Source organism: Lissotriton helveticus, chromosome 9 (assembly GCF_964261635.1).
Source record: "Lissotriton helveticus chromosome 9, aLisHel1.1, whole genome shotgun sequence".
In the NCBI taxonomy this organism is placed as follows: domain Eukaryota; kingdom Metazoa; phylum Chordata; class Amphibia; order Caudata; family Salamandridae; genus Lissotriton; species Lissotriton helveticus.
In genome coordinates, this window is record NC_136070.1 from 425423866 (window position 1) to 425443812 (window position 19947).

At 48.9% G+C, this 19947-nt stretch overlaps 1 long non-coding RNA gene across 1 annotated transcript in view; it reads left to right on the top strand.

Annotated features, from left to right (window-relative positions):
* Positions 1-19556, top strand: part of LOC144781392 (uncharacterized) — a 134203-nt gene extending 114647 nt beyond the window's left edge. Inside the window, exons 3-4 of the long non-coding RNA XR_013600974.1 lie at positions 17727-17927; positions 18602-19556. This is a non-coding gene — a long non-coding RNA (uncharacterized LOC144781392). The remainder of the gene's footprint in view (positions 1-17726; positions 17928-18601) is intronic.
* The last annotated feature ends 391 nt before the right edge of the window (positions 19557-19947 follow it).

Sequence of the window (19947 nt, forward strand, 5' to 3'; positions counted from 1 at the left end):
CAATAGTTTCAAAAAGTAAGTTCCAACCACCAACCTTTTTGTCCATAGGAAATGGGGTGTGATGATAAATACTCTGTTTTTCTAAGTCTAAAATTGTCTGCTTCCTACGACTGGGGAGGACTGCTTTGTAAGAGCTTCGCTGTCATAAGTGTCGGGGTTAAGCCTCCAGTGCCTGAATGTACTTGACGCGAATCAGGGCCTTGAGCGAACATCCATTGCTATCAGGCCGTCCACCAGTTCTTGTGATATGAATAAAATATTGATACAGTCATGCTTGTGTGGCTCTCAAAACATCAGAGAGTATCGCCACCTTGCCTTTGTGAGTGTCCAAAGCCAAAAAATTACTTTATTGATTAAGGAATCGCCATCTTCTCTTACACAACGAGTTACCTCACCACATTCTGTATGTATATGGCGCCTTCCAGGCAGTTTGGTTGCACCCCATTATACTGAAATTGCCATCATATAAGGCATCTGGCTGCTTTGTTAGTAATGAGGGGGGGGGTTATGTTAATTCCATATTTCATAGGGACTTTTGCCATATTTCCTCTGCTCCTTCTGCCTGTTTGCAGTATTTATTCTACCCTTGCATTTATTTTCGGCTGGTAACTGCATTTATGTGTTTGTAGAACCTCTTGTCAATGATACATTGTGCACTACCACACTGTCCATAGATACCATCCTGAGGCAGCTCAATTTAACTATGCTCTAGTTAAAAATAATTTGCCTCTCCATTTACTGTAGCATTCAAAAACTTTTCATTAACAGCACTCAACTACTAACTCTCACATACTACTCTCATGTTTTAGTTCTAACATAGGCAAAATTTTACTTGGAGCTCATAAGTTACACACATGAAAACCCCTGTTATTAGTTTTGTGATCCAATAAATTGTTTGTGATTTTCTCCACCTGAAGAGAGTTCCCTCCCTAATGTGGTGACTCTGTCCTGCCTTCGTGGCAGAGATCACAGCCAACCACAAAAAACACAGGAAATTACATTCATTTTAAGGGCATTTTGAGGCACCCTCTCAACACCACGACACCATTCTTCTCCAACCTTCTGCTTTCTTTTTCATAACTCCTAACACAGATGAGGGAAAAGACTTGTGGAGAAGTGTGGCTCACTGGTTAGAGGAGGTAGACCCTGAAGCAGAGGTCAGACCCGGGACCAGGGTTCAATTCCCGACGCGGCAGGGTCTTGAGCCCAAATATCCACGGACTCGATAATTCTTGTTTCGGTGCCTACTCGAATCACGGGTTCACACTCTGCAGCTCTGGGCATCAGCCTGCTTAATCTCCACTACGGCCCCCCGCGGCGGGATGCCTGGCTTTCACCTTGGGGATGCCCAGTATGGGTATCTCACAGGGAAAAGCCAGGACGGGTTCCCAAGGCAAGCGCCGAGATGCCTACGGGTAATCGAGCGCTATATAAGAACGCATAATAATAATAATAATAATAATAAAAGACGACAGCCGCCTCTATTCACCAATGAAGAATGTGATATAATTTGTAAAGGGGTCCCCAAAGGTACCCTCAGCTGTTTTTGTAACTTTTTATTGTCATGTAGCAATTTATGCACCCATAAGACTTTGCAACAAGAACATTTACAAGTGACGTTTTGACAGGAGTAATGCATAACGTAGGTAGATGAGGAGATAATTGTAGGTCATCAAGTCTATAACAAGGCACTAAAAGAAAAGAAAACGAAAAACTATGAGCACGTACAAAGGTTCTAGTTATTCACAAATACCATTACATAACCTAGTAGGGCAACCTTATAGGAACAGTTAGGGCTTTAAGTGGGATGAAAAAACTGGGTGGTCTCTCAAAGGGGCGTGGCCAATGTAATTAAGAGCGTGGCTCAAAACACAAGCTAAAAATCTGTGCTTAGCATGGTGTGCCGCCCAACTTGTATTTTGTTGTTTCTATCACTGCATCCAGATATATGATACAACAAGTAACATCATACCAACAACAAGTTAGGACTATTGGCTTTGTCAATGGTTGTTATTTGCATAAGATAAATAAGCAGCAACTCTGTCTGGCTTGTTGTAATTAATATTGAAAAAGCTTCCACTTAAAGCCCTGGTGGTGACACCACCACAATGTTGCTGCTCCTGAGTTTCAAAAAGAGAAGGGAAATCCAGAGAGAAAATGACTCGCTTTAAAAGGGGTTCCCTTCCCCTATAACGCTCACCTGGCATGTAAATCCCAGTGCACACCTATATAACCTCATGAACATCTTACTGATGACACTAGTATAAGTCATTACAACTCCTCAATGGTCTTTCAGCGCTATTATTTTCCCAGTGCTGAACTTCAAATACAATTATTTCCAGTTGATGTCTAATTGATGAGGTGGTACAGATGTTTATGAAGGTATCAGGTTTTAGCTGATTACACCTAAAAACATAGTCCTCGCTTCAATTAGAAACTCATCTGGAAATAATGAAAAGTCGTACATCACAGCTACATGGTGTATATTGAGGTGCATAAGGCAATATTTATAGAACACAGCTATCTCGGGACACGTTATGCTGGTAATAAATGCCAGACAGTGGATGAACCTCCTAGTTCAGGAACATAGCCTCTTGTTTAGACTACAGACTAGCCTATGTAAGCATGTAAGAATGTGAGTATTTATATAGTGGGTACCTAACAGGGAGAAGTGGCCAGCAGCCAAGAGTATGATTCACTATCATCACAAAGTAGCAGGAGGGAGGCTACAGTGGTTGTGAGAAAATGCCTCTATTTGCATGATCACCGCAAAGGTTTTGGCCCGATGCTGCTGGTTTTTCGACTCTGAGTGTGCACTGAGGGCTGCCTTCAAGACCTCAGTGCCAGTGTATCAACCCCTCACAAAATGTATGTTGAATTGACTACCCCCAATTGGCAAAGGCTGACTTAATTATAAGTCCCTAGTATAAGGTACAAAGGGTACCAGGGCATGTAGGTTAGAGTATCCACCAGGGCTGCAGCACGGATTGTATAAATGGCTCCACTGCAGCCTGGAAGAACAGTTTCAAAACTGCTAGTTCAACTTTGCCATTTAAACTAATGGCAAAGCCCACGCTTCCCTTTGGGTATATGCACGTCTCCCATAAGGAAGGCATATCAGGCCCTAAGGCAGGGAGCTCTATATTAGTGAGTAGGACATATACTTAAATATGTCCTAACAGCAAAACTTCCAAATTGTCATTTTTGCTGTGGAAAGGTTAGTAGCCCCATTGGCTAATACAGAGTTACAAGCTGACATCTTTCTCCTGCTAACTTCTGAATGGGACTACTATAATGGGTAATTCAAGGTCTCAAATTAATCATGGCATTAAATCCGACTTGATGTTCAAATCGAATTTAATGTCACTGTTAAGGAAAGACAACTTTTAGGAAGTTTCCACTATGTTGTACAGTTTATCTGGTGGTCTTTAACAGGCTGGCCACCAAACAGACTTTTGCTCTCCAGTGGAGTAATGTGAACGATTCCCAGGCCCAGGAATAATAAAGGCCTGCCACAGAGAGATGTGTTATCTCCCTGTTGGAGGAAGCCAAACAGGATGCTGGCCCAAAAGGCAAGGTTCAAAGGGGAAGCTACCTTTTGTGGGCAAATGGCAATCACACTCATGTTGGGCTGTTCGTTTCTTTAGGTAGACGGGCTGGTGGTGGCAACAGAGCAAATAAACCAGTTGCCAAACCGTTTTTTGGTGGGTATGAAGCCCACAGGTAGTCGCCCCTCTAAGATGGTATACCAAGCTCCTAACATCCATGGAAGGGTTCTGACATCTTGAGAGTGGGCAGAATAGTGCACTCTGGGATTGCTAGATGCCACACATAGCCTGAAGTAGCTCATGGGCTAGTGGCCGCATTATTCGCCCAGGGCACTTTCTGGGCATAAATATGGCACCCCTGTGACCCTGAACCACCGATAATGTAATGTAATAGCCCATTTATAAAGCGCAACTATCACTCCAAGGAGCATCATAGCGCTAAACGGAACCCAGAAATGGTGGAGCAAAACTGGTTAACTGCCATTGATAAAGACAAAGGATCAGATCAGGGTTTTGCAGAGAGTGTCTGATGCAGTAAAGATCCAAGTCTTCAGGGCCTTCCTAAAAGGGGTCTCAGTTATGATCTGTCGAAGCTGAGGGGGAAGTTTGTTCCATGCCTTTGAGCGTATCGATTGATCGATTTACCACCCTTCGATGCCAATCTAAAAGTTGGCATTTTCAGCAGATTTGCATTTGATGATCTTAAATTACGGGCGGGAGTGCGGCACATAAACCGTGTTAGGAGATAATGAGGGCCCAAAGATTGAAAAGCACTAAATGTAATAATGAGGACCTTAAAAAGGACACGTTTATGAATTGGCAGACAGTGGAGTATTTCCAGCACTATTGATGCCGATGACCTCCTGGGCCACTTCAGCACTAGACATGCTGCGGTGTGTTGGACCATTTGAAGCTTGTGAAGGACCGATTTGTTGGTACCTGCATAGAGGCTGTTGCAATAGTCCAAACTGGACGTAACAAGAGCAACGGCAACTGTCTGTCTAGCAGATATGGGGAGCAGATCAAAAAATGTCTTTAGTCTTGTTATGATATGAAAACAGGTGCCGGCAACTGCCAATGATTGCTGTTTAAAAGAAAGTGTTGGATCACATTTTATTCCCAGCTTCCTAGCCATGTTCACTGTGTTTTGTGTGTGTGTGTGTGGGGGGGGGGGGGGGGGGGTAGCATGTACAGGCCAACAAAGCTTGGGAGAGAAAAATATTTCTTGGCCTAGAGGTAGAATTTCCGTTTTTTCTGAGTTATATTTCAGGTGGTTGAGATTCATCCAGCTGAAAGTGGCAGTTAGGCACTGTTGACCTGGCACCATTGGTGTGGGTCTCCCTTCCACTTTTGCTGTTGCCACATGTTTTTTTGCTGCTGCTGTCCAGTACCACAGTGCAAGTGCGCCCGATTGTAAATTAGTTTACTTGTCAGACCCTAGTACAGTGCACTGAGTGTGCCCAGGGCATGTAAATCCAAATGCTGCTAGTGGGCTTGCAGCACTGGTTGTGCCACCCACAGAAGCAGCCTTGTAAAATGTGTCTAAGGACTGCCATTGCAGAGCCTGTGTGCAGTCTGGTACTGTCATGCGGACTGGGCAAGTGCACCCACTTGCCAGTCTCTAAACCTTCCCTTTTCTTCATATCAGACACCCCCATGGTAGGCCCAAGGGCAGGGTGCATTTTAAGTATAAGGTAGGACAAGCCCTGATGTGTGTGGCATGTCCTAATAGTGAATTACAGCCATTTTTGTTTTTCACTATTGCAAGGCTACCTGCTCTCCATAGCCCAGAATGGGCAGTTAGATTATTACATTTTATAATCCTAACTGACTCAGGGAATATGGTAGAAATTCGAGTTTAGTATGCCTCGAATCCGAATGGTAAAACGCATCTTTTAGTGAAGGTGGTTTTAACATTCTGTGTTTGAAAGTACCACTTTTAGAAAGTAGGTATTTTCTTGTCTAACTATCCAAAGCCTGCCTCTGCTAGGTTGTGTATTTCTTGTCTGGAGTTTGAGTGACAGGGCTGGGGGATTCCAAGAGACAGAATGAATCAGCCCAGTGGTGAATAGAGAGATCTGCATCTAGATGGGTGGGAGGAGTTGCACCTGGGACCTGAATAGGACTGTGCCTGCCTTCCACAATGCTGGCTCCACCTCCTGTGGGGCATCTGATGTTTCTGCCCTGCACTGTAAAAAGGAAAGAAGGAGTCTTGTAAACAGAGTGCTTCAGAACTGGTTTGGACTGGGCAAAGGCCCCTCTGCCCTTAGAGGACAAATGATTTTGGGGTATAAATATTGGGACCCTGATCCCAAGAAATTAGATCACTATTGAACTACAAGAAGAAACCTCTGCTGAGGAGAGGAACCTGAAGAAACTGAGGAGAGACTATTCCTAAGCTGAAGTGCTGCTTAGGGGATTGGCCTGCAGTGGTTGCCTGGCTGCTAAAGGGAGGAGACAGAACTTTGTGTGCTTTATTTTCAACTTGTGAAGGATCTCCAAGGGCTTGGAACAGAGCTTGCCTCCTGCTGAAGTCTCAAGGACAACAGACTTCAAACCCCAGCTCCCCAGAGTTCTTTGGAATTCCCTTTTTTTTGGTCCCTTCTGAGGGACTGCATGTCGCAAGGAGCTGGAAACGCGACTCAAGAGGAAGAAGCGCATCGCCGTCACTGCTGCTGCCGTCGCATCGTGAATGTCAGTGCTGTAGCTGTTGTATTGCACCGCATCGAGAGAAGTGTCCCGCAATGAAGAGGAAGCGTGTCCCCGTCGCTGCTGCTGCCGTCGCATCTTGAATGTTGGTGCTGTAGCTGTCTTATTGCACCGCATCGAGAGAAGTGTCTCGCAACGAGGAAGAAGAGTGTCACCGTCGCTGCGGCTGCCATTGCATCTTGGATGCCGCCGCTGTAGCTGTCGCATTGCACTGCATCAGGAAAAGCGCCTCGCATCCCCGGAGAAGCGCACCGCCATCGGAGCTGCTGCCGTCGCATCTTGGATGTCGCTGCTGTAGTTGTCGCATTGTGCGGAAGCTTCTTGCAACGTCGGAGCAGAGTGTCGCAGCCAAGGCTGTTGCCATCGCATCGCTGAACCAGGGTGTCGCCGCTGCAGTTGACGCATCGAATCGAGACTTCTTGCATCATCAGAAAAGCGTGCCGCATCCGGAAGATCTTCACGTCTTTATTTCTTTCCACTGGAACTTTGCTGCATTTCCATCGCTGCAACACTTTTGTTATGGAAGCGTCACGCATCGCAAGGTACAGTGACTTAAAGTGTTGCATCTTAAGAACTGAACTGAACTGAACTAAGCTAAAACTACCATCTTAAGTATAGTATTGTGGATTTTTGTCGTTTATGGTCTTGTGTTAAGTTTATATAAAGAATACTTATTTTTGATATAAAACCTGTGTGGTGTCCATCTGTAGTGTTGTCACTGGATAACGGTATGTGGTCACAAATGCTTTACACACTGCCTCTGAGATAAGCCTGTCTGCTCATGACAAGCTATCAAGTGGGTGAGCAGGGGTTATTTTAGGAGTGTATCCCCCTGACTAGAAGCAAGGGTCCCTATTTGTCATAAGTACCTACCTGTGCCAACTAAAGACCCCCAAATCTAACAGGCACATGCAGAGATTTTCTTTTGCCTGGGTGGTGTTATTATCCAGGACCAGAATCAGCTGCGTATCGTCCGCATATGAGATAGTTTCTATAATATAGTACAATATCAGCCTGATCAGTGGAGCCATATAGGCATTAAAAAGGGTGTAGCTAAGGCTCGACCCCTGGGGTACGCCAGAGAGCAGCGATTTTTCTTGAGAATTGTATTGGTCCAGTGTGATCACTTGTCTACGATTCAGCAGGTAGTTATTTATCCAAGCTAGGACAGTACCAGAGATGCCAAAGGAAACAAGCCGGTCTAGAAGAATGGCGTGTGAGACTCTGTCGAACACCACCGACAGGTCCAACAGAACCAGGACTGCTCTTTTTCCCTGATTGAGAGCTGTTCTTAGTGTTTCAGCTGTATACAGTAATGCAGATTCTGTGGAATGTTGAGCTCTGACCCCAGATTGGTTGGGTGGAGCATATTTGCTTCCTCTAAGTAAGTTGTAAGTTGAATATTGACAGGTTTTTCTGTCATCATACTCAAGCTGGGTAAGAGAAAAATTGGACGCAGATTGGAAAGGGTGGCAAGGTCCGCCAGTTGTTTCTTTTGAAGCTGCTTTACCGCTACAAGTTTCCAGTCTCCCAGAATTTTTGCGGTTGATAGTGACGAGTTTATTATATTATTTACTAGCTTACCCGTTGCGCGTTGCTGCGATCTCAGAAGAAAGGAAATTTAAGGAAACTTGTTATGATAACATGCAATTTACATTGTGTCATTTTTATTAAAACTTATTCATTTTAATATGGAAAACATTTTAAAGTGTTGTTTTAATTCAGTTTATTTATTCGAGTGCTTGTGGATACACGGTATTTTTTGTTTTTCCGTCTGGTGCCTACACGAATAAATCAGAAGGGAGTGTACTCAACAACTTCCCAAAGTTTCATGGCGATCGAATGAAGGGTGTAGTAATGCATAAAGGACAAACTGACATACTTTGGTTTTTATATATATAGATTATAAAATTGTGATATCCGTTAGAATTTGTAGAAGCATGAGGGGACAGGGATACAACGGGGAGCCTGATTTAATAGTCCTAATTGCCTGGCGCAATTCTTCCAGGGTTATTGGTTTGAAGGTTTTCAGACCTGCTCTGTCAGTGTCTGCAGAGATTTCAATGCTAGTACAAGCAAGACTAGGAAGAGGAAAGTCTTTTTGTAATATTTGTACTTTCGTTTAAAAAAAATCTGCTATGTTGTTACAGAGAGGCTGAGAGGGTGGAATTTTGAAAATCGCTTTTTGGTTGGAGTTGGAGGTTTTAATTGCCTCAGTGTAATAAGCTTTCTTGGTGGTTTTAATCAGGGCGTAATATTTTCTGAGGGCTGCTTTGAAGTTCCTTAGCTCTGTCTCGTCATAGTTCCTGCGCCATCTGCGTTCAAGGGACCTGACGTAACTTTGCATTTCTTCCAGAGGTAGCGAGTACCACGGGGCTGAAGGGTTTTTATTTGGGCGGCCGTGATTAGGGGCCGGAGGTGCTAAGCAATCCCGCAAGATAAGTGTCCACTGTTCAAAAAGCTGGTTGTGTGTTACCGGGTCTCCTGACAGGATGGGCCTAAACACACATGCCTCTGGGAGGAGGTCAGGGTGTGCTATCAACGCCTTCCACTTGGGCCTGTCCTGTTGGTGTGTCCTGGTGCACTCCTTTACAAAGGGCCTATCTCTTACCAAGATCTCAAATGGGATGAATTTGTGATCGGTACATGTTTGTTCAAGTGGAGGCTTAACTTCGGCCTGGTCGCCCCCACGCTCCTCACCTCTCCTGCTCCTGAGCCTCCTGCTGGCTGAGCACATCGCCGCTGAGAGCCGACGCCGATTACAGCGCCCCAGCCGCCGCTGGGCCGGCCGCTTGCCTGCACCCGTTTTTTCCCGCCGCTGCCTGCCTGCGGCCCGCCCCCACGCCAGACGATTGGCTACCACGATCCCGCCTCGCAGCTGACCCGCCCTCCCGGCTCCCTTCTTAAGGGGACCCTGCCTGCCACTTGGGAGCGACCACTGCGCCTTCGGCCTGGTCGCCCCCACGCTCCTCACCTCTCCTGCTCCTGAGCCTCCTGCTGCCTGAGCACATCGCCGCTGAGAGCCGACGCCGATTGCAGCGCCCCAGCCGCCGCTGGGCCGGCCGCTTGTCTGCACCCGTTTTTCCCGCCGCTGCCTGCCTGCGGCCCCGCCCCCACGCCAAACGATTGGCTACCACGATCCCGCCTCCCAGCTGACCCGCCCTCCCGGCTCTCTTCTTAAGGGGACCCTGCCTGCCACTTGGGAGCGACCACTGTGCCTTCGGCCTGGTCGCCCCCACGCTCCTCACCTCTCCTGCTCCTGAGCCTCCTGCTGCCTGAGCACATCGCCGCTGAGAGCCGATGCCGATTGCAGCGCCCCAGCCGCCGCTGGGCCGGCCGCTTGCCTGCACCCGTTTTTTCCCACCGCTGCCTGCCTGCGGCCCCGCCCCCACGCCAGACGATTGGCTACCACGATCCCGCCTCCCAGCTGACCCTCCCTCCCGGCTCCCTTCTTATGACGCCCCCTCAGCGACCGCGCAGCGGACGCGCGCAGCGGGAGCACCGACTGAGCGCCGAAGGTGCGCCAAAGGTAAGCCCGTCTGCGCCCATCCGCGCTTGGACCGCGCCCAGTGCCAGGACCCCTGGCCCCCGCAGACTCCAGCCCTCCCGCCGGACCTACGACGCCACCGAACTCTACGCACTCAACGCCGGCCGAACCCCGGGTTGCTACCGAGCCACCCCGAGACGCACCCACGGACCCTTCTGCTGCCACTCCTGCAAGTTCACCTGCATCCGGACCTGCACTACTCCTGCACCGACCAAGACCAAGACGAGCAACAGCAGCAGCCACCTGAAATGCATCCTGCTCAACACCCGCTCCGTCCACAGACACGCCGTTGAGCTCTGGAACCTGCTCGACACTACTTCACCAGACGTCGCCTTCCTCACGGAAACCTGGATGAACGCCTCTTCAGCGCCCGACATCGCCATCGCCATCCCAGACGGCTATAAGATCATCCGAAGGGACCGCATCAACCAGACCGGAGGAGGCCTCGCCATCATCCACAGGAACACCCTCCGCATCACGACCAACACCGACGACACCCTCGCACCCGCCGAGCACCTCCACTTCCAGGTCCACATCAACCCCAAGACCACCCTCAGAGGCACCTTCATCTACAGACCCCCGGGACCACGCACACAATTCAGCGAAGACATCGCCGACTTCATCAGCCCGCACGCCCTCCCCTCTGCTGACTACATCCTCCTCGGGTACCTCAGCTTCCACCTGGAGAACAACAACGACCGCAACACCACCACCCTGCTGGACAACCTCGCAAACCTCGGACTCAAGCAGCTGGTGACCACCCCCACCCACTACGCCGGACACACACTCGACCCAGTCTTCTCATCCAGCAAGGACATCGCCTTCAGCCACGCCACCGGACTCCACTGGACGGACCACAGCTGCGTCCACTTCAGCTTCAAAAGGACCACGATCCACCACCAACAGCAACAGGTTGCACGCAGAAGCTGGAACAAGATCACAGCCGACCAGCTCGCGACTTCCCTGAGCAAGAACCCACCCACCAGCGCAACGAACCCCAGCCAAGCGGCCACCAACCCCACGAAGTGGATCAGCGACTGCGCAGATGACCTCGCCCCCCTGAGGACCCCGCCTAGCAGACCCGGCAGCAAGAAAGCCCCATGGTTCACCGACGAACTCAAGAGCTCCAAGAAGAACTGCCGAGCCCTCGAGAGAACCTGGCGCAGAGACCCAACACATGACAACATGACTGCCCTCAAGCTCGCCACCCGAAAACACCACCAACTCATCCACGCAACCAAGAAAACTGCATTCAAGGAATGACTGGACAACAACGCACACAACAGCAAGGAACTCTTCAACATCGTCAAAGAGCTTTCCAACCCCAACGCCGGAAACAGCGACATCACCCCTTCGCAAGACCTCTGCAACTCCCTCGCCTCCTATTTCCACAACAAGATCGCGGACATACACAACAGCTTCAGCACTCAACCGACGCACGCCACGACCGAACCACCGCCCCCCACCACCACCCTCCGCGCCTGGACCCCGATCAGCACCGAGGATACCGTCCGCACGATGAACTCCATCCACTCCGAATCTCCGACCGACCCCTGCCCTCACCACGTCTTCAACAAGGCCGACGCTGTCATCGCACCCCACCTGCGGGACATCATCAAACACCTCCTTCAACACCGCGACCTTCCCGGAGAGCTGGAAGCACGCCGAACTCAGCGCTCTACTAAAGAAGCCATCAGCCGACCCCACCGACCTCCAGAACTACCGCCCCATCTCGCTGCTCCCGTTCTCTGCAAAAGTCATCGAGAAGACCGTCAACAAGCAGCTGGCCGCCTTCCTCGAGACTAACGGATCCCTCGACCCCTCGCAGTCTGGCTTCCGAGCCAACCACAGCACCGAGACCGCCCTGATCGCAGCCACCGATGACATCCAAGCACTGCTTGACAACGGAGAAACAGCGGCCCTCATCCTCCTAGACCTCTCCGCGGCCTTCGACACTGTCTGCCACCGTACACTAGTGCAGCGACTCAGCAACGTCGGAATCCAGGAGAAGGCACTGGAATGGATCATCTCCTTCCTCGCCGGAAAGACACAGAGAGTCCGCCTCCCCCCGTTCAGATCTGAAGCCACCTAAGTCATCTGCGGCGTTCCTCAAGGGTCCTCGCTCAGTCCAACCCTCTTCAACGTCTAGATGAGCCCCCTCGCAGACATCGCACGCCAGCACAACCTCAACATCATCTCCTACGCCGACGACACCCAGCTGATCCTCTCCCTCACCAACGACCCCGCCACCGCCAGAGCCAACCTTCACGAAGGGATGAAAGAGGTAGCCGAATGGATGAAGACCAGTCGCCTGAAACTGAACTCGGACAAGACGGAAGTCCTCATCCTGGGATCCTCGCACTCCGCCTGGGACGACTCCTGGTGGCCCCCCGCCCTAGGCAGCGCACCCCAACCAACAGACCACGCACGCAACCTGGGCTTCATCCTGGACTCCTCCCTCTCCATGACCAGACAAGTCAACGCCGTCTCCTCGTCGTGCTTCAACATCCTGCGCATGCTACGTAAGATCTTCCGGTGGATCCCCACCGAGACCAGGAAGACGGTCACCCAGGCCCTCGTCACCAGCCGTCTGGACTACGGCAACTCCCTCTACGCCGGAACCGCCGCCAAACTCCAGAAGAGACTCCAGCGGATCCAGAACGCCTCAGCACGACTCATCCTGGACATCCCCCGTCGCAGCCACATCTCCGGACACCTGAGAGACCTGCACTGGCTCCCGGTCAACAAGAGAATCACCTTCCGTCTCTTCACCCACGCACACAAAGCCCTACACAACCAAGGCCCAGGATACCTCAACAGCCGCCTCAACTTCTACGCTCCCAAACGCCAGCTTCGATCGACCGGCCACGCCCTCGCCACCGTCCCCCGCATCCGAAGAGCCACCACAGGGGGGCGGTCCTTCTCCTACCTCGCCGCCAAGACATGGAACTCCCTCCTGACCCACCTCCGCCTGACCCAGGACCACCTCGCCTTCAGGAAACAACTCAAGACCTGGCTGTTCGAGCAGTAGCGGACCCCCCTCCCCTAGCGCCTTGAGACCCTCTGGGTGAGTAGTGCGCTATATAAATGCCCTGATTGATTGATTGATTGATAAGGGTTTCTAAGTTGGAGCAAATGCAAACCAACGTATGGCCTGCATTGTGGGTGGCAATTAGGGATCGTTGTATTAGGCCGAATATGTCCATTGTCTCCTTGAAGCAGGTTGCCCCTGAGTCATTATGTGAGTCAAGGTGGCTATTGACATTGCCTAGCAGAGTGAAGCTAGAAAATCTGAGGGCCAGTACACTTACCACAACACTAATATTGTCTAAGAAGACCTTATTGGGCTCTGGTGGGCAATAGAGTAAAACTCCTGTAAATGCGAAGGAATCATGTAATTGAAGGCAGAAACCGATGCCCTCTGCTCCTTTTTAGATCATGTAATTGAGCTATAGAGCATCTGAGGGTGCTACGATAGATAATTGGAAGGTCTCCACCACGTTGTTCTGGTCTATCTAATCATTGGATAAGATAACCAGGGGGAAGGGCATTTACAATGTCCGGATTGCACCAGGCCTTCAGCTAGGTTTCAGTCACAAACAGGCAATCAAGATTTTCATTGATTATTAACTTGTAGATGTAAAGGGCATGTTTACACATTGACCTTGCATTTATAAGGCCACCGCGTAGGCTGCTCTGAGTAGCGTTCTTTTTGTCTGCATGGTCCTGTATAGGCTTAAAACATGTTTACAATTCTTACAGCTTACTGAGCCCTCCCATTTGGCAGTCTCTAAGGAGTTATGACAATTAGGTAAAACATTCCTTAGAGATAGCATTACCTCCCTAGTGAGAGACTTATCCAGCCGCTGAGGAACATCGTTTCTGGTGCTGGACGCGTTCCGGACGCGGATAGGCGCAGACTGGCTGGCCTTTGGCTGCGCGTCGGTGCCATCCCCGCTTTTGTAGTTGATTGGCAGCAAATCTGAAAAAAGACTAGACCGTCTCTTTGCCAAGATGGCGTCCGCAAACCGTGCCGTCGGAAGTGGGAAATAACAAGTCGCATTTGAACTCCCTTCACTCAAACAGCACAAGCTGTGGTGGAATGAGGAGAAAACAGCGACGAGTAGGTTGGAGTGACAGCAATTTTTTAAGAACAGTCTGAGCATATGAATCTTACACAACATCTGGACTGGAGAGAAGACCAAAGAAGGACTGCCCTGCTGACCCCAGGACCTGGCAGAAGTGGCTGCACCAACCGCTGGACTGCACCTGCTGATCCTTGGGCTAGCAAAGATAGGACTGTGCCTGTGATTCCTTGCTCAATGAAAAGTTGCTCTTGAGCCCCAGATCGAAGTCATGACTACAAGGGTCAGTCAACTGACCATCTGTTCCCGCACCTGGGTGATAAAATCTGAAGTTGCCTGTCCTGGCCAGTCAGTAGCCACTCGCAAGCAATTGCCAGTGACTGCCAATGTGCCGCCAAGAAGACCTCCATCCCGGACTCAAAAGTTGCACCCATGTGTGCCAGACTCGGGAGAGTCATCAGAGATGGACACTAGCTTTCACCAAAGGATATCGCTGGACCCTCTGTGTCTGTAGATCAGTAGTCTAGCCGCAGCTTGACCACTAAATTGAAGCCTGTGGAGGTCTTGATGTATGCAAAAACAACAATTGATGGACAGAATGCAGAACAATGCCATACATTCACCCCAGTACAGGGATCTGGCCTAAATCCATCGTTTTTTTGCACTCCACACCACCCCAGGTCAGACATGGCCATATGCAAATCAGCCTTGACCCTGTGCCTCATGGGAACAGTCCAGCCCGAACTGCCAAGCCATGTCTTTCCTGGACCGGAATCAAGCATCCAAGGACCGGTTTCTGTCTATCAGCCGTCATCAGCCTGGATAGCTTGACTCCAGTGGTGTGGAGAGCATGGGACTCACATCTGAGCATACCCATCCATCTCGGGGTGACAAATGCAAAAACAACAATTGATGGACAGAATGCAGAACAATGTCATACATTCACCCCAGTACAGAGATCTGGGCCTAAATCCATCGTTTTTTTGCACTCCACACCACCCCAGGTCAGACATGGCCATATGCAAATCAGCCTTGACCCTGTGCCTCATGGGAACAGTCCAGCCCGAACTGCCAAGCCATGTCTTTCCTGGACCGGAATCAAGCATCCAAGGACTGGTTTCTGGCTATCAGCCATCATCAGCCTGGATAGCTTGACTCCAGTGGTGTGGAGAGCATGGGACTCACGTCTGAGCATACCCATCCCACTCGGGGTGACAAATGCAAAAACAACAATTGATGGACAGAATGCAGAACAATGTCATACATTCACCCCAGTACAGAGATCTGGGCCTAAATCCATCGTTTTTTTTGCACTCCACACCACCCCAGGTCAGACATGGCCATATGCAAATCTGCCTTGACCCTGTACCTCATGGGAACAGTCCAGCCCGAACTGCCAAGCCATGTCTTTCCTGGACCGGAATCAAGCATTCAAGGACCGGTTTCTGGCTATCAGCCGTCATCAGCCTGGATAGCTTGGCTCCAGTGGTGTGGAGAGCATGGGACTCACGTCTGAGCATACCCATCCCACTCGGGGTGACAAATGCAAAAACAACAATTGATGGACAGAATGCAGAACAATGTCATACATTCACCCCAGTACAGAGATCTGGGCCTAAATCCATCGTTTTTTTGCACTCCACACACCACCCCAGGTCAGACATGGCCATATGCAAATCAGCCTTGACCCTGTGCCTCATGGGAACAGTCCAGCCCGAACTGCCAAGCCATGTCTTTCCTGGACCGGAATCAAGCATCCAAGGACCGGTTTCTGGCTGTCAGCCGTCATCAGCCTGGATAGCTTGACTCCAGTGGTGTGGAGAGCATGGGACTCACGTCTGAGCATACCCATCCCACTCGGGGTGACAAATGCAAAAACAACAATTGATAGACAGAATGCAGAACAATGTCATACATTCACCCCAGTACAGAGATCTGGGCCTAAATCCATCGTTTTTTTGCACTGCACACCACCCCAGGTCAGACATGGCCATATGCAAATCAGCCTTGACCCTGTGCCTCATGGGAACAGTCCAGCCCGAACTGCCAAGCCATGTCTTTCCTGGACCGGAATCAAGCATCCAAGGACCGGTTTCTGGCTATCAGCCGTCATCAGCCTGGATAGCTTGACTCCAGTGGTGTGGAGAGCATGGGACTCACATCTGAGCATACCCATCCCACTCGGGGTGACAAATGCAAAAACAACAATTGATGGACAGAATGCAGAACAATGTCATACATTCACCCCAGTACAGAGATCTGGGCCTAAATCCATCGTTTTTTTGCACTCCACACCACCCCAGGTCAGACATGGCCATATGCAAATCAGCCAAAGAATGGTGATGGATTAAACCCAGATCAGTTGACTGGGGGTGAGTGCTTGTATTGTCAACGCTCAGTCCATAATTTCCTTTGGTTTTTCTTTGTTCGCCGTAAGTTGGCAGGGTATGCTCAGACGTGAGTCCCTTGCTCACTTTGCCACTGGATTCAAGCAAGCCGGGCTGAAGAAGGCTGAAATGCCAGAAACCGGTCCTCGGTAGCTTGTTTCTGGTCCAGGGAAGGCATGGCTTGGCAGTTCGGGCTGGACTGTTCCCATGAGGCACAGGGTCAGACTGATTTGCATATGGCCATGTCTGAACTGGGGTGGCAGAGTGGGCTAAAGAATGGTGATGGATTAAACCCAGATCAGTTGACTGGGGGTGAGTGCTTGCATTGTCAACGCTCCGTCCATCATTTCCTTTGGTTTTTCTTTGTTCGCCATAAGTTGGCAGGGTATGCTCAGACGTGAGTCCCTTGCTCACTTTGCCACTGGATTCAAGCAAGCCGGGCTGAAGAAGGCTGAAATGCCAGAAACCGGTCCTCGGTAGTTTGTTTCCGGTCCAGGGAAGGCATGGCTTGGCAGTTTGGGCTGGACTGTTCCCATGAGGCACAGGGTCAGACTGATTTGTATATGGCCATGTCTGAACTGGGGTGGAAGAGTGGGCCAAACAATGGTGATGGATTAAACCCAGATCAGTTGAATGGGGGTGAGTGCTTGTATTGTCAACGCTCCGTCCATCATTTCCTTTGGTTTTTCCGAGGTCTTGATGTAAACTGTGGAACTGGGTTTGAGGCTGCTTTAGTGACCAGGAAACTGTCCAAATACTCCTTATTGACCCCCCAGCCTTCGCGCTGTTTTAATTGGTTGCCCAGCTCGGGCTGAAGTAGCCAAGCACAACTCTTTCAAACTTTACGATTACCAATGCTTGTTTTTGCTTTGGACTAAAAAGCTGAGAATAATATTTTCTTTAACAAACGATATCTCTGGAAGCCTCTGAATGATTTTGCTCATCTATGTTGTCTAAACATCCATAAAAATGTAATCTATTTTTATAAATTGGGGTTGGAGTTCTTTTATGTTGTGTGACTTCCTTATTTCGTTGTTTGGTGCTTCTAAATGCTTTCTACTAGTTCCATTGTTTAAGCCTTATTGCTCGAAGCCACAACTACCCAGGGTTGAGCTCGAGGATTTACAAACAAGCAAGAATGGACCCATGATAGTTCAGTGAGTGTATTACATGGTAAGGTCACACAACCATACCATATAATACACCACAATCTTCACAGTGTTCATGATGGGGAAGGTGTTTTCTAAGTTGTCAAGTGGTCATATATCGTAGGCAAAATACTGAATAGAAGACTCTTGTAAAGGTATCAGTGTAATGTTACCTTCAATTGACACCATCTATTACTACAGTAAGAAGAGGCATGATTCTTTTCAACTGATGCTTTTGAAAGGAGCAGTATTTAACTGCTAATCAAGGATCTATTATCAAGGCTCACCTGATGTTTCCACAGGAACGAGAGACAGGAGACTGAAGAATAGGTCCCAACTTCCCACTACAACTCATCCACCCAACAGAGTCAAAGCAGGAAGAGGGGAAACAAGGGAAGGAGAAAGCTGAAATGGGTTCCTCGGCACGACCTGGGCAGCAAGGATACGTCACTGGAAACTTCCGTCATCCTGTAAACAAAGTATCATCAATAACCTACTCTAAGGTATAATGAATCACAAACATGACCATAGATAACCACTAAACATATATCAATTATGTCTACCTGGTTTGTTCCCCTATTCCACTTGTGTCCAATAAAAGTGTATTCAGGAATCAACAAAGAATTCTGCATAAAAAGAACAGAGAGAGAAAATCACTGAGGGTACATTGATTATGTGTGTAATGATGTAATATAATTAGTGCTTACCAGTATAGGTAATCTAGAAAAATAGCTCTTAGCCCCAAAAATAATTAAGGCTGACTCAAATGAATCACTCAAAGGTAAGGTAACAAAATATGCAAAAGGCGCAGGATAAACCAAACTCATCTCCTTAATATTCAGGAGTTCATGATGCTGGCTGCTATGGGAGTATAAAGCCAGGAAGCACTGAGCATAATGTGCCTCCTTACTTCAGTAGTTCGTGCTGCTGACTGCACTGGTTTCTCACAGCCAGGAAGGACTAAGCATAATGCACCTCCTTACTTTAGGAGTTCATAATAGTGACTTCAATTATTTTATACAATCAAGAAATATGTCACCAAAGAAACGCAGATGCCCATGTTTGCCACAAGAATTCTCCAGATAAGTATATGCTTTGCAAATTATTCAGACATCTGTCACACACACAAGTGCAAGCCTTAGTAAGGAATCTTTGGGTTCTTGTGTTTGTTTTGCAGGAGAGGCCCCACTGAGGGAATTGAAGCAGTGGAGAGCGACGAGAAGGAGTGCCCGATGCGAGGAGCTGGTCGTTGGAGATGCGGACACCGCCGCCGTGACACGGAAGTGCAGGTGTGAACTCGTTCGGGAAGGACACACTTGCAAGAGCTGGAACGCAAAGCACTCCTCCCATCCGGACAAGTACTTTATAGGAGCAGAGCTCCACCCCTGATGCTGACTGCGGCAGGGCCGGAGCAGTTATGACATCTATGTTGGGTTGCAAAATGATGAGTTTGCCTTTGTAAATTTGGTGAGGACCCTAAAATTCCACTAAAGCTCGGTCCCTTAGACATATATAAAGACCATGGGACCTCTGAGGAGCAGGGATGTATGTTACGTCTCAGTTAGTTTGTGTATCACTGAGTTGGGTAATAGGAACACTCAGGTTATATTGGACTTCTGTGAAGCCAATGCTCCCCTACTGCTCAGAAGAATTGGAGTTGGCATGCTTGTTAGGATCCAGTGCAGGTTTCTTTAAGAGTGGTAGAATCTGGCCTTTCTTGAGAGCTTCAGGTAAGATGATTTGAGTGAGAGATGCATTGACAACATTGAGTAGGGGTGGAAAAGCATACTAAGTGAGACCTTTGTGGAAGGGTGAGGGTAAACATCACCTTCACAAGAAGTAGTTTTAAGGGAGTTGAGTATGTTGGTGAGATCTGTGAAAGATAGATTTTAAAGACTGACCATGAAACTGGGTCGGTGTTGTCAATGAGCTGTCTGATGTTCTGTATTTTTTCACTGCAGAAGAGGTTGACGGCATTGCACTCTTCTGTGGAGTGACGAATAGGTGGGTCTGGTAGGTGGTTGATGCAGTGCTTGATTGTCTTGAAAAGGGTTCTGCTTCTGTTGGTGGCTTCATTAATAGAGTTGGTATAGTACTTTGCTTTGGATGATGTCATGGGCTATCTGGGTGATTCTGGAAGGGCTTCAGTATTATGAAGTCATGGGAGTTCTGCTTTTTCCATTTTCTATCCTGTCTGCATATGGATCATTTATTGACAGGAAGATCTTTAGAGTACGAGGGTGCTGAAGGCTTCGGCTTGCACTTGCATGTTTTAATTGGGGATGGATGTTCATATAGTTTACCAAAAACGTGTTGAAGCTGTTTAGAAGGGTGTTGGATTCGGAAATGAAGTTAATAGGGTGAGAGAGGAGTTCAAGCATCTATGGAGAAGTCTGTGAAGGATCAATCAATCAATCGATCAATCAATCAGGGGTTTATAAAGTGTGCTATTCACCCATGAGGGTCTTAAGGCGCTGGGGTGGGGGAGGTGGGTGCAGTTCTGGATCAGCCGAAGAGCCCGGA